Source organism: Macaca mulatta, chromosome 6, assembly GCF_049350105.2.
Source record: "Macaca mulatta isolate MMU2019108-1 chromosome 6, T2T-MMU8v2.0, whole genome shotgun sequence".
Taxonomy (NCBI): Eukaryota; Metazoa; Chordata; class Mammalia; order Primates; family Cercopithecidae; genus Macaca; species Macaca mulatta.
The window spans coordinates 106,111,373-106,123,716 of record NC_133411.1 but is presented as its reverse complement, the minus strand read 5'-3'; the positions used below and the strand labels follow the sequence as shown (position 1 = coordinate 106,123,716).

Genomic DNA, 12,344 nt, shown 5'->3' with positions numbered 1-12,344 from the left:
CATCTCTGAGAATTTCCATTCAGGTATTTTCTATACCTTTCATCTACATAACTTTTTGAACATATAAAATACAGCTACAATCATGGTTTTAATGTCCTTGTCTGGTAGTTATAACATCTACATCAGTTCTGGATTTGTTCAATTGACCTCCTTTTAGGTCTTTTCTACCTGCTACTTCACATGCCTTATAATCTTTTTTTAAATTGATACATAATATTTGCACATATTTATGGGGTACATGTGATATTTTGTTACATGCATAGAATGTGTAAAAATCAAGTCAGGGTATTTAGGATATCCATCACCTCAAGTACTTATCATTTCTATGTGTTGGAAACATTTCAAGTCCTCTCATCTAACTATTTTGAAATATACAAGGCATTGTTGTTACCTATAGTCACCCTATTCCACTATCGAACATTATAACTTATACCTTCTATGTAAGTATGTTTGTACCCATTAAGCAACCTCTCTTCATTCCCTCTCTCCCACACACACCTTTCTGGTATCTATCATTCTACTCTTTACCTCTACAAGATGGCTTGTAAGCTTTAATGGGATAACAGACTGAATTTTACCCTGTTCAGTAACTAGATATTTTTGTATGCCTATAAATCTTCTTGAGCTATGTTCTGGGATGCATTTAACTTTCTTGGAAAGTTTGGTCAGTGGCAGATAGGCAATGCTGTTAGGAGCCTTCGGCAGGCCCCTGTAGGTGAATGTTGGGGCAGAGGAGGGAAAACTATAAAAGATGATACTAAAGAGCTGAACATAGATGAGTGGGAAATTAAAGTTCCAGAAAGAGATGATAAGAAGGATTTGAGAGCAAGGCCCTGTATCATCTCCAGATAACTACTTTCCTTTTGAGACACAGCTCTCAGCCTTAGTAGAGACTGAACACTTGACCATGGACCACCAAGTTACCATGTGACCTGAGCTGCCCATCATGAATGAGGTATTATCTGACCCACCAACCCATAAAATCAGGCATGCATTGCAACATTCTATCATCATCTGGAAGTAGAATATAGGTGAACAGGCCCTGAGCAGGGTCTGAATACACAAGTAAGTTACATAAAGAAGTGGCCCTAATGCCTGTGGTCCCCACTCCTGCTACACTGCCTTCTCTCTCCAGGCCTGCACCTATGATCTCGTGGTGAGTTTCTTATGATCAGTTGACAGAGGAAGAAAAGACTTAGACCTGGTTTACCAATGATTCTGTCTGTGCGATCTGAAGGAATACCAAAAAGTGAACACTTAAGGCACTTTAGTCCTCCTCCAGGACATCACCAAAGGACAGTGGTGAAAGGAAATCCTTCCACTGGGCAGAACTCTGGGCAATGCACTTGGTTGTACACTTTGCTTAGAAGAAACAGCTAGATGTCACCCACTGAAAACTGGTGACAAAGAAATTTGGAGAAGAGAGGTATGTGAAAAGACTTCTCTGAATGGGTGAACAATGTGAAGTTATTTGTGCCCCATGAAAATGTTCAACAAAAGCTGACCTCAACTGAGAAGAGTTTTAATAATCAAGTGGATAGAACGATTCATTCTGTAGATATTAGTCAGCCTCTTTGTGAAGCCATCATTGTCATTCCACAATGGATTTGTGAACAAAGTGGCCACGGTGGCAGGAATGGAGATTGTGCATGGCTCAGCAATATGGACTTCCATTCAGCAAGGCTGACTTGGCTAAAACCACCATTGAATGCCCAGGCTGCCAGCAGCAGAGACCAACTTTGAGTACCCACTATGGCACCTTTCCCCAGAGTGATCAACTACCTGGTGGTAGGATGATTATATTGGACTGCTTCCATCATAGAAGAAGCAGTGTTGTAGCCTTAATGGAATAGACATTTACTCTGGATATAAATTTGCCTTCCCTGAAAACAATGCTTCTGCCAAATCCACCATTAGTGGATTTACAGAAAGCCTTATCCACCAACATGGTATTCAATATAGCATTGTGTCTGATCAAAGAACTCAACTCACAGCAAAAGAAGTAAAGAAATGGGCCCATGCTCATGGAATTTATTGGTCTTACCATGTTTCTGAAGCAGTTGGCTTCATAGAATGATGAAATGGCCCTTTGAAGACACAGTTACAGTACCAGCTAGGTAGCAATACCTTGCAGGGCTGGGTCAAAGTCCTCCCCAGGAAGGCTGTATGTACTCTGAATCAGTGTTCAATATATGGTACTCTTTCTCCAATAGCCAAGATTTATGAGTCAATTAATCCAGGAGTAAAAATTGGAGTGTCACCACTCACCATTATCCCCAGTGACCCATTAGCAAAATTTTTGCTTCCTGATCTTGCAACCTTATGCTCTGCTGGCCAACAACTCTTAGTTTCAGAAGGAGGAATGCTTCCACTAACGAAACGACAATGATTTCATTGAACTGAAAATTAAGACTGTCACCCAGCCATTTTCGGCTCCTCATGACTTAGTTAACAGGCCAAAAAGGAAGTTGTGAGGTCAGCTGGGGTGGACTACTATTCCCAATAGAGGTAAGGAAGAGTATATCTGGAATACAAGAGATCCCTTAGGGCATCTCTTAGTATTACCATACCTTGTGGTTAAGGTCAATGGAAAAGTATAACAACCCAATCCAGGCAAGACAACAAATGGCTCACACCTTCAAGAATAATGGTTTGGGTCACCCTACCAGCTAAAATTGTCAATTGAAGGCAAAGGTAGAACACAATGAGTAATAGGAAAAGATGGTTATAAATACCAGTTATGACCATGTGACCAGTCACCGAAACGAAGACTGTAAATGTCGTTAGTATTTTCTCTTTATTTGGTTATAAATAAGTTTGCATATATATATATATATATACACACACACACACACACGCACACACACACACACACACATATTAAACAAATATATTTGCTTTCTTTCCTCTTTTTTCCTTTTCATTTAACATAAGATGTATTGACTTTCTAACAATATTTTTTAAGTGTTGTGCATTTCACATCACAGTGTTTTAGTTGTGGGATATCAGAAAAAAGTAAACATCACTCAAAGACTGAACCACTTTTTTATATTTATTTATTTACTTATTGAAACAGAGTCTCACTTCCTCACCCAGGCTGGAGTGCAGTGGCATGATCTTGGCTCACTGCAACTTCTGCCTCCAGGGTTCAAGTGATTCTCATGCCTCAGCCTCCTGAGTAGCTGGGACTATAGGTGTGCACCAGCATGGCCGGCTAATTTTTGTATTTTGGTAGATACAGGGTTTTACCATGTTGGCCAGGCTGGTCCTGAACTCCTGACCTTAAGTAATCCACCTGCCTCAGCATTCCAAAGTGCTGGGATTACAGGCGTGAGCCACTGTGCCTGGCCAACTTCACCTCTTCTTTTAGGGAAGGAATTAGTCCATTTCTGGTTGTACCCAAATATCATCTAGCCTATAATTATCATATTAGACAGAATTATGACCTTGTTTTAATCCAATTTGAAGATTAAGTATGGCTTAAAAAGATATGGATGGGTCCCAAGTTGACAAGTGATGGACTTAAAATGATTAATTTCAAATGTCAACTTGACTTGGCTAAGAGATGCCTAGATAGCTGGTAAAACATTACTTCCAGGTGTGTCAGTGATGTTTCTGGAAGAGATTAACATATGACTTGGTAGAGCAAGAAAGAATATCACCCTCATAAGATGTATTGACTTTATAATAATATTTTTTTAAGTGTGAGTAGACATCATCCAATTCATAGAGGGCTCCCAAGAGAACCAAAAGGCAAAGGAAAAAGGTGAATTCGCTCTCTGTTCTTGAACTGAGACATCCATTTTCTCTTGTTCATGGTCTGATTCAACACTTCTGTATCTCTGGTCTTCAGACACAAACAAAAACTTACATTATCTCCCCTTGGGCCTTCAGGCTTGGACTTAAACTATACAACAAGCTTTTCTGGTTCTCCAGCTTGCAGAGAGAAGATTATAGGATTTCTCAGCCTTCACATTATTATAAGCCAATCCCTGATAATAAATCTTTTCCTATATTGCTATAAACATCTTATCATTTCTGTTTCTCTGGGGAACCTTGACCAATATATACACAAATGTAGGAAAAAATAAAGCAAGCTAGAATTTTGCTTTTAAATCTTTATAGTTTTGGTTGGAGCTCAATAATGGTAGCAGTTTTGGAGTAGCCATTATGAGCTATCTTCCCCAACTTTGCCACAGTTAGCCTTTCTTAAAAAGTAATCTGAAACTCTCCTAAGCACAATAATATATTGAAGTGTTACACTGCCCTAGAAGTTCTAATTCGTAACTTTTCCTGAAATTTCTAGAAAGGAAGAAGAGAAGGAGGGAAATGTGGAGGCAAGATGACTGACTAGATGTAGCCAGGTGGAACAGCTGCCACCAAGAGACCAAGACAACTAACACACTCCTCACAGACCTCCAGAGGGAAGTGACCAAGAGTGGATGGAGGGAAGACACAAAAGTGGAGCTGAAGGAGGAGAAAGCTGGGAAACCTACACACCTAGACTTGTTCCTGGACCTCAAGGCTCCGGGATAATGGGTGAGTTGAACTGGCAAGGAGTAACCCACTCTTGCCACACACCTCTGAAACCAAGGCAGGAGGAGACCCTACACCCATCATGGACATGAGTTGGCAAGACGAGTTGCTTAGAGTAGTAGTAGGGGCAGAAAGCCAGCTATGTAGAGCAAAGAGAGTTTGGTGCAGGAACATCTGTAGCAGACCACAGCCAGGGATGGCTACCACCCCAGGCTCAACTTCCTCCCATAGGAGACTTTAACCCTAGAAGAACTGTCAGTTGTGAACTCTGTAGGGCAGTCTTGCCCATCAGATAGGGATGGTCTGACTTGAGCACTCCTTGGTCTGGCCTCTCCCAGGTCCCCAGCCTAACCATGCCTGCTTGCAGGGCATCCTCGGATGCCTTGGGAGCCTGCATCATACCTTCTGCACTGGTGGGCCGTGCCTGACCAGCGGAGAGCTCCAGTGGAGGCCATGCCCCTGGCCATCCACTAGCCCGCATGCTCCTTCCCCATACTGAAGCTTCCCCCAGGCCCACAGCAATTCCCTTAATTGCTTTGCTGGCACATGTCTGCATGGGTGGGTTTTGCTTTCCTTGCCTCACCAGCACATGAGTCTGCATGCACTGCACCCTGCCACTCCTGCGGTGGGAGTGCAGGCCACCTCCTCCCGCTGCCAACTACGACCACAAATGGAGCCTTGGAGGGCACAAAGCCAGCCAGCCTCACCCCCATCAATTCCCCACGGTTGCACTAGCACTATGCCAGGAGTGAAACTAGGGTCAAAGAACAGCAGATCCTCCCAGACCCTGAGCAAGCACTCCTGCTTGCAGTGCACAGAGAAGGCAAACAGACCCGTACCCAGCAACACCCAGCACCTGAGCCAACACCACCACCAGTGCAACCACATCCACAGTTGCCACATGTCACCCCAAGCTGTGTTGCCTCCACCACTGTGGTGAACATATGCAGAGAGGAAGATACTCCAGCACCCAAGAGCACTCTGCTGCAGCCAATGAGTGTGCACCCCATTGCACTGCCACTACTGATGCTGCTGGTACGTACAAACAAGGATGGATCCCACTGTCACTGCATTACAAAACACTTTGGCTAACACCACCCATCAGAGTATAGTGGCCAGCAATCCAGGAGTACCTCAGCCCCCACTACCCAACAGAGTGAATTCCTAACCTCGAGGAGCAGGAGAACAAAGAGCCAATACAAGTCTCCCACATTTAGTCTTGGGACCTGAGTGTTGGCCCCCTAAAATCTTCTAGAAATGAAGCTACATGGCTGAAACCACCTTATACCACAATCAAACCATCACAGTCATCAAATAGAATAAAAGGAAAAAAAACCCACCCAAAGGTCAGCAGCCTCAAAGATTGAAGGAACATAAGCTCACAAAGAAAGAACCAGCACAACAAGACTGACAAATCAAAAAGCCAGAATGCCCTCTTTCCTCCAAACGACCACATCACCTCTCCAGCAAGAGTTCTGAACCAGGCTGAGATGGTGGAAATGAAAAAAATAGAATTCCAGAATATGTATAGGAACAAAGATCATTGAGCTACAGGTATATGTTGAAACCTAATCCAAGGAAGCTAAGAATCATGACAAAACAATGCAGGAGCTGACATACAAAAAAATAGCCAGGCTAGAAAAGAATGTAATTGACCTGATAGAGATGAAAAACACACTACGAGAATACTTGTGATTACATTATACTTATGATTATACTCCATAATATAATCACATTTCATAATATAATCACAAGTATTAATAGCAGAAAAGACCAAATGGAGGAAAAGACCAAGAATAGACCAAATGGAGGAAAGAATCTCAGAGCTCAAAGATTGGCTTTTTGAAATAAGACAGTCAGACAAAAATAGAGAAAAAAAAAAATGAAAAGGAATCAACAAAACCTCTGAGAAATACAGGATTATGTAAAGAGACCAAATTTATGACTCACTGGTCTCCCTGAAAGAGATGGGGAGAATGGATCCAACTTAGAAAACACATTTCATGATGTCATCCATGAAAACTTCCCCAACCTAGCTAGAGAGTTCAGCATTCAAATTCAGGAAATACAAAAAATCTTAGTAAGATACTTCACAAGAAGATCATCCCCAAGACACATAATCACCAGATTCTCTAAGGTCAAAATGAAATAAAAAATATTAAAGGCAGCTAGAAAGAAATGTTAAAGGCAGCCAGATTCACAAAGCAAGTCAAATCTCTGACCTTTCTCTCTAGCTGCATTTAACATTTTTCTTTTTTAAAGGGAAGCCTATCAGACTAACAACAAGACCTCTCAGCAGAAATCCTATAAGCCATAAGAGATTGGGGTCAATATTCAACATTCCTAAAGAAAGGAAATTTCAACCCAGAATTTTATATCCAGTCAAACTAAGCTTCGTAAGCAAAAGAGAAATAACATTCTTTTTAGACTAGCAAATGCTGAGGGAATTCATTACCAAAGAACTTCCCTATAAGAGCTCCTGAAGGAAGCTCTAAATATGAAAAGGAAAGACTATCCACTACAAAACACACTGAAGTACACACAGCAGTGACATTATAAAGCAACCACATAAACAAATCTGCAAAATAACCATCTAACATCATGATAACAGGATCAAATCCACACATATCCGTACTAACATTGAATGTTAATAAACTAAATGACCCAATTAAAAGAAACAGAGTGGCAAGCTGGATAAAGAACCAAGACTCATTGGTATGCTGTCTTCCAGAGACCCATCTCACATGCCATGACACACATGGGGATGGAGGAAAATCTACCAAGAAAATGGAAAACAGAGAAAAGCAGGGGTTGCAATCCCAGTTTCAAACAAAACAGATGTTAAATAAATAAAGACCAAAAAAGACAAAAAGGGGCATTACATAATGATAAAGGGTTAAATTCAACAAGAAGACCTAATTATCCTAAATATATATGCACCCAACACAGGAGCACCCAGATTCATAATCAAGTTCTTAGCTTCAAAGAGACTTAGACTCCCATACAATAATAGTGGGAGACTTCAACACCTCACTGACAGTATTACACAAATCATTGAGACAGATAAGTAACAAAGATATTCAGGACCTGAACTTAGCCCTGAATCAAATGGACCTGCTAGACACCTACCAGAACTCTCCACCCAAAAGCAACAGAATATACATTCTTCTTACTGCCACATGGCACACACTCTAAAACCAATCACATAATCAAATGCAAAACATTCCTCAGCAAATGCAAAAGAACTGAAATCATAACAGCAACTCTCTCAGACGACAACACAATAAAATTAGAAATCAAGACTAAGAAATTCACTCAAAACCATACAGTTATATTAAAATTTAATAACCAGCTCCTGGATTACTTTGGGTAAGTAATAAAATTAAGACAGAAATCAAGAAGTTATTTGAAATGAATGAGAACAAAGATACAACACACCAAAATCTCTAGACACAGCTAAGGCAGTGTTAAGAGGGAAATTTATAGTACTAAATGCCCACATCAAAATGTTAGAAATATCTCAATTTAACAACCTAGTATCACAACTAAAAGAACCAGGAAGCCAAGAGAAAACAAATTCAAAAGATAGCAGAAGACAACAAATAACAAAAGAGCTGAACTCAAGGAGATTGAGATACAAACATTCATTCAAAAGATCAATGAATCCAGGAGCTGGGTTTTTAAAAAATATATTAATAAAATAGACCACCAGCTAGACTAATAAAGAAAAAACAAGATAAGATTCAAATAAACTGTTCTGTTCCATTGGTCTATATGTCTGTTTTGGTACCAGTACCATGCTGTTTTGGTTACTGTAGCCTTGTAGTATAGTTTGAAGTCAGGTAGCGTGATGCCTCCAGCTTTGTTCTTTTGACTTAGGATTGTCTTGGAGATGCGGGCTCTTTTTTGGTTCCATATGAACTTTAAAGCAGTGTTTTCCAATTCTGTGAAGAAACTCATTGGTAGCTTGATGGGGATGGCATTGAATCTATAAATAACCTTGGGCAGTATGGCCATTTTCATGATATTGATTCTTCCTATCCATGAGCATGGTATGTTCTTCCATTTGTTTATGTTCTCTTTTATTTCACTGAGCAGTGGTTTGTAGTTCTCCTTGAAGAGGTCCTTTACATCCCTTGTAAGTTGGATTCCTAGGTATTTTATTCTCTTTGAAGCAATTGTGAATGGAAGTTCATTCATGATTTGGCTGTCTGTTTGTCTGTTACTGGTGTATACGAATGCTTGTGATTTTTGCACATTAATTTTGTATCCTGAGACTTTGCTGAAGTTGCTTATCAGCTTAAGGAGATTTTGGGCTGAGACAATGGGGTTTTCTAAATATACAATCATGTCATCTGCAAACAGGGACAATTTGACTTCTTCTTTTCCTAACTGAATACCCTTGATTTCTTTCTCTTGTCTGATTGCCCTAGCCAGAACTTCCAACACTATGTTGAAAAGGAGTGGTGAGAGAGGGCATCCCTGTCTTGTGCCAGTTTTCAAAGGGAATTTTTCCAGTTTTTGCCCATTCAGTATGATATTGGCTGTGGGTTTGTCATAAATAGCTCTTATTATTTTGAGGTACATTCCATCAATACCGAATTTATTGAGCGTTTTTAACATGAAGGGCTGTTGAATTTTGTCAAAAGCCTTTTCTGCATCTATTGAGATAATCATGTGGTTCTTGTCTTTGGTTCTGTTTATATGCTGGATTATGTTTATTGATTTGCGAATGTTGAACCAGCCTTGCATCCCAGGGATGAAGCCCACTTGATCATGGTGGATAAGCTTTTTGATGTGCTGCTGAATATGGATTGCCAGTATTTTATTGAGGATTTTTGCATCCATGTTCATCAGGGATATTGGTCTAAAATTGTCTTTTTTTGTTGTGTCTCTGCCAGGTTTTGGTATCAGGATGATGTTGGCCTCATAAAATGAGTTAGGAAGGATTCCCTCTTTTTCTATTGATTGGAGCCATCTGATCTTTGACAAACCTGAGAGAAACAAGAAATGGGGAAAGGATTCCCTATTTAATAAATGGTGCTGGGAAAATTAGCTAGCCATAAGTAGAAAGCTGAAACTGGATCCTTTCCTTACTCCTTATACGAAAATTAATTCAGGATGGATTAGAGACTTAAATGTTAGACCTAATACCATAAAAACCCTAGAGGAAAACCTAGGTAGTACCATTCAGGACATAGGCATGGGCAAAGACTTCATGTCTAAAACACCAAAAGCAACGGCAGCAAAAGCCAAAATTGACAAATGGGATCTCATTAAACTAAAGAGCTTCTGCACAGCAAAAGAAACTACCATCAGAGTGAACAGGCAACCTACAGAATGGGAGAAAATTTTTGCAATCTACTCATCTGACAAAGGGCTAATATCCAGAACCTACAAAGAACTCAAACAAATTTACAAGAAAAAAACAAACAACCCCATCAAAAAGTGGGCAAAGGATATGAACAGACATTTCTCAAAAGAAGACATGCATACAGCCAACAGACACATGAAAAAATGCTCATCATCACTGGCCATCAGAGAAATTCAAATCAAAACCACAATGAGATACCATCTCACACCAGTTAGAATGGCAATCATTAAAAAGTCAGGAAACAACAGGTGCTGGAGAGGATGTGGAGAAATAGGAACACTTTTACACTGTTGGTGGGATTGTAAACTAGTTCAACCATTATGGAAAACAGTATGGCGATTCCTCAAGGATCTAGAACTAGATGTACCATATGACCCAGCCATCCCATTACTGGGTATATACCCAAAGGATTATAAATCATGCTGCTATAAAGACACATGCACACGTATGTTTATTGCGGCACTATTCACAATAGCAAAGACTTGGAATCAACCCAAATGTCCATCAGTGACAGACTGGATTAAGAAAATGTGGCACATATACACCATGGAATACTATGCAGCCATAAAAAAGGATGAGTTTGTGTCCTTTGTAGGGACATGGATGCAGCTGGAAACCATCATTCTTAGCAAACTATCACAAGAACAGAAAACCAAACACTGCATGTTCTCACTCATAGGTGGGAACTGAACAATGAGATCACTTGGACTCGGGAAGGGGAACATCACACACCGGGGCCTATCATGGGGAGGGGGGAGGGGGGAGGGATTGCATTGGGAGTTATACCTGATGTAAATGACGAGTTGATGGGTGCTGACGAGTTGATGGGTGCAGCACAGCAACATGGCACAAGTATACATATGTAACAAACCTGCACGTTATGCACATGTACCCTAGAACTTAAAGTATAATAATAAAAAATAATTAAAAAAAAAAGATTCAAATAAACACAATTAGACAAAGGGGATATTGCCACCAACCCCACAGAAATACAAATAATCATCAGAGAATATTATGAACACCTCTATGCATATGAAATAGAAAATTAAGAAGAAATTCATAAATTACTGCACACATACCCCTTCCCAAGACTGAACCAGTAAGAAATTGAATCCCTGAACAAACCAATAACCAGCTCTAAAGTTGAGTCAGTAATAAATAACCTATCAACCAAAAAAACCCAAGACCACACAGATTCACAGCTGAATTCTCCCAGATGTACAAAGAAGAGGTGGTACCATTCCTGCTGAAACCATTCCAAAAGATTAAAGAAAAGGGATTCCTCCCTAACTCATTCTATGAGGCCAGCATCATCCTAATACCAAAACTTGACAGAAACACGGCAAAAGAAGAAAACTTCAGGCCAATATTCTTGATGAATACTGATGCAAAAATCCTCAAGATAAAACTGGCTATTTAAATCCTGCAGCACAACAAAAGGTTTATCCACCCCGATCAAATAGGCTATATCCCTGGGATGCAAGATTGGTTCAATATATGCAAATCAATAAATGTGATGCATCACATAAACAGAACTAAAGACAAAAACCACATGATTATCTCAATAGATGCAGAAAAGGCTTTAAAAAATTCAACATTGCTTCATGTTAAAAACTCTCAATGAACTAGGTATTGAATGAACATACCTCAAAATAATAAGAGCCATCTATGACAAACTCACAGCCAACATTTTACTGAATGGGCAAAAACTGAAAGTATTCCTCTTGAAAACTGGCACAAGACAAGGATGCTCTCTCTCACAGCTCCTATTCAACATAGTATTGGAAGTCCTAACCAGAAAAATCAGGCAAAAGAAAGGCCATCCAAACAGGAAGAGAGGAAGTCAAACTATCTCTATTTGCAGACAACATGATTCTCTGTATAGAAAGCCAAATTAGTCTTGACCCAAAAACTCCTTAAGCTGATAAACCACTTCAGTAAAGTCAGAGGATAGAAAATCAATGTACAAAAATAACTAGCACTCCTATATACCAACAACAACCAAACCAAGAGCCAAATCAAGAACGCAATCCCTTTCACAACTGACACACACACACACACACACACACACACACACACACACACACACACACAAACACCTAGGAATACAGCTAACCAGGGAAGTGAAAGATTTCTACAATAAGAACTACAATACACTGTTCAAAGAAATCAGAGATGACACAAACAAATGGAAAAAAATCCATTCTCATGGATAGGAAGAATCAATATTGTTAAAATGGTTATTCTACCCAAAGCAATTGATAGATTTGATGTCATTCCTATTAAACTACCATTGAGATTCTTCACTGAACTAGAAAAAAGTATTTAAAAATTCATATGGAACCAAGAAAGAGTCTGAATAACCAAAGCAACTCTAAGCAAAAAGAACAAGCCTGGAGGCATCCCATTACCTGACTTCAAACTATACTACAGG

At 39.8% G+C, this 12,344-nt stretch overlaps 1 pseudogene; it reads right to left on the bottom strand.

The window, feature by feature from the left end:
- LOC100428341 (YTH domain-containing family protein 1 pseudogene) overlaps positions 1 to 5,017 on the bottom strand; it is a 77,443-nt pseudogene extending 72,426 nt beyond the window's left edge.
- Between the last annotated feature and the right edge of the window lie 7,327 nt (positions 5,018 to 12,344).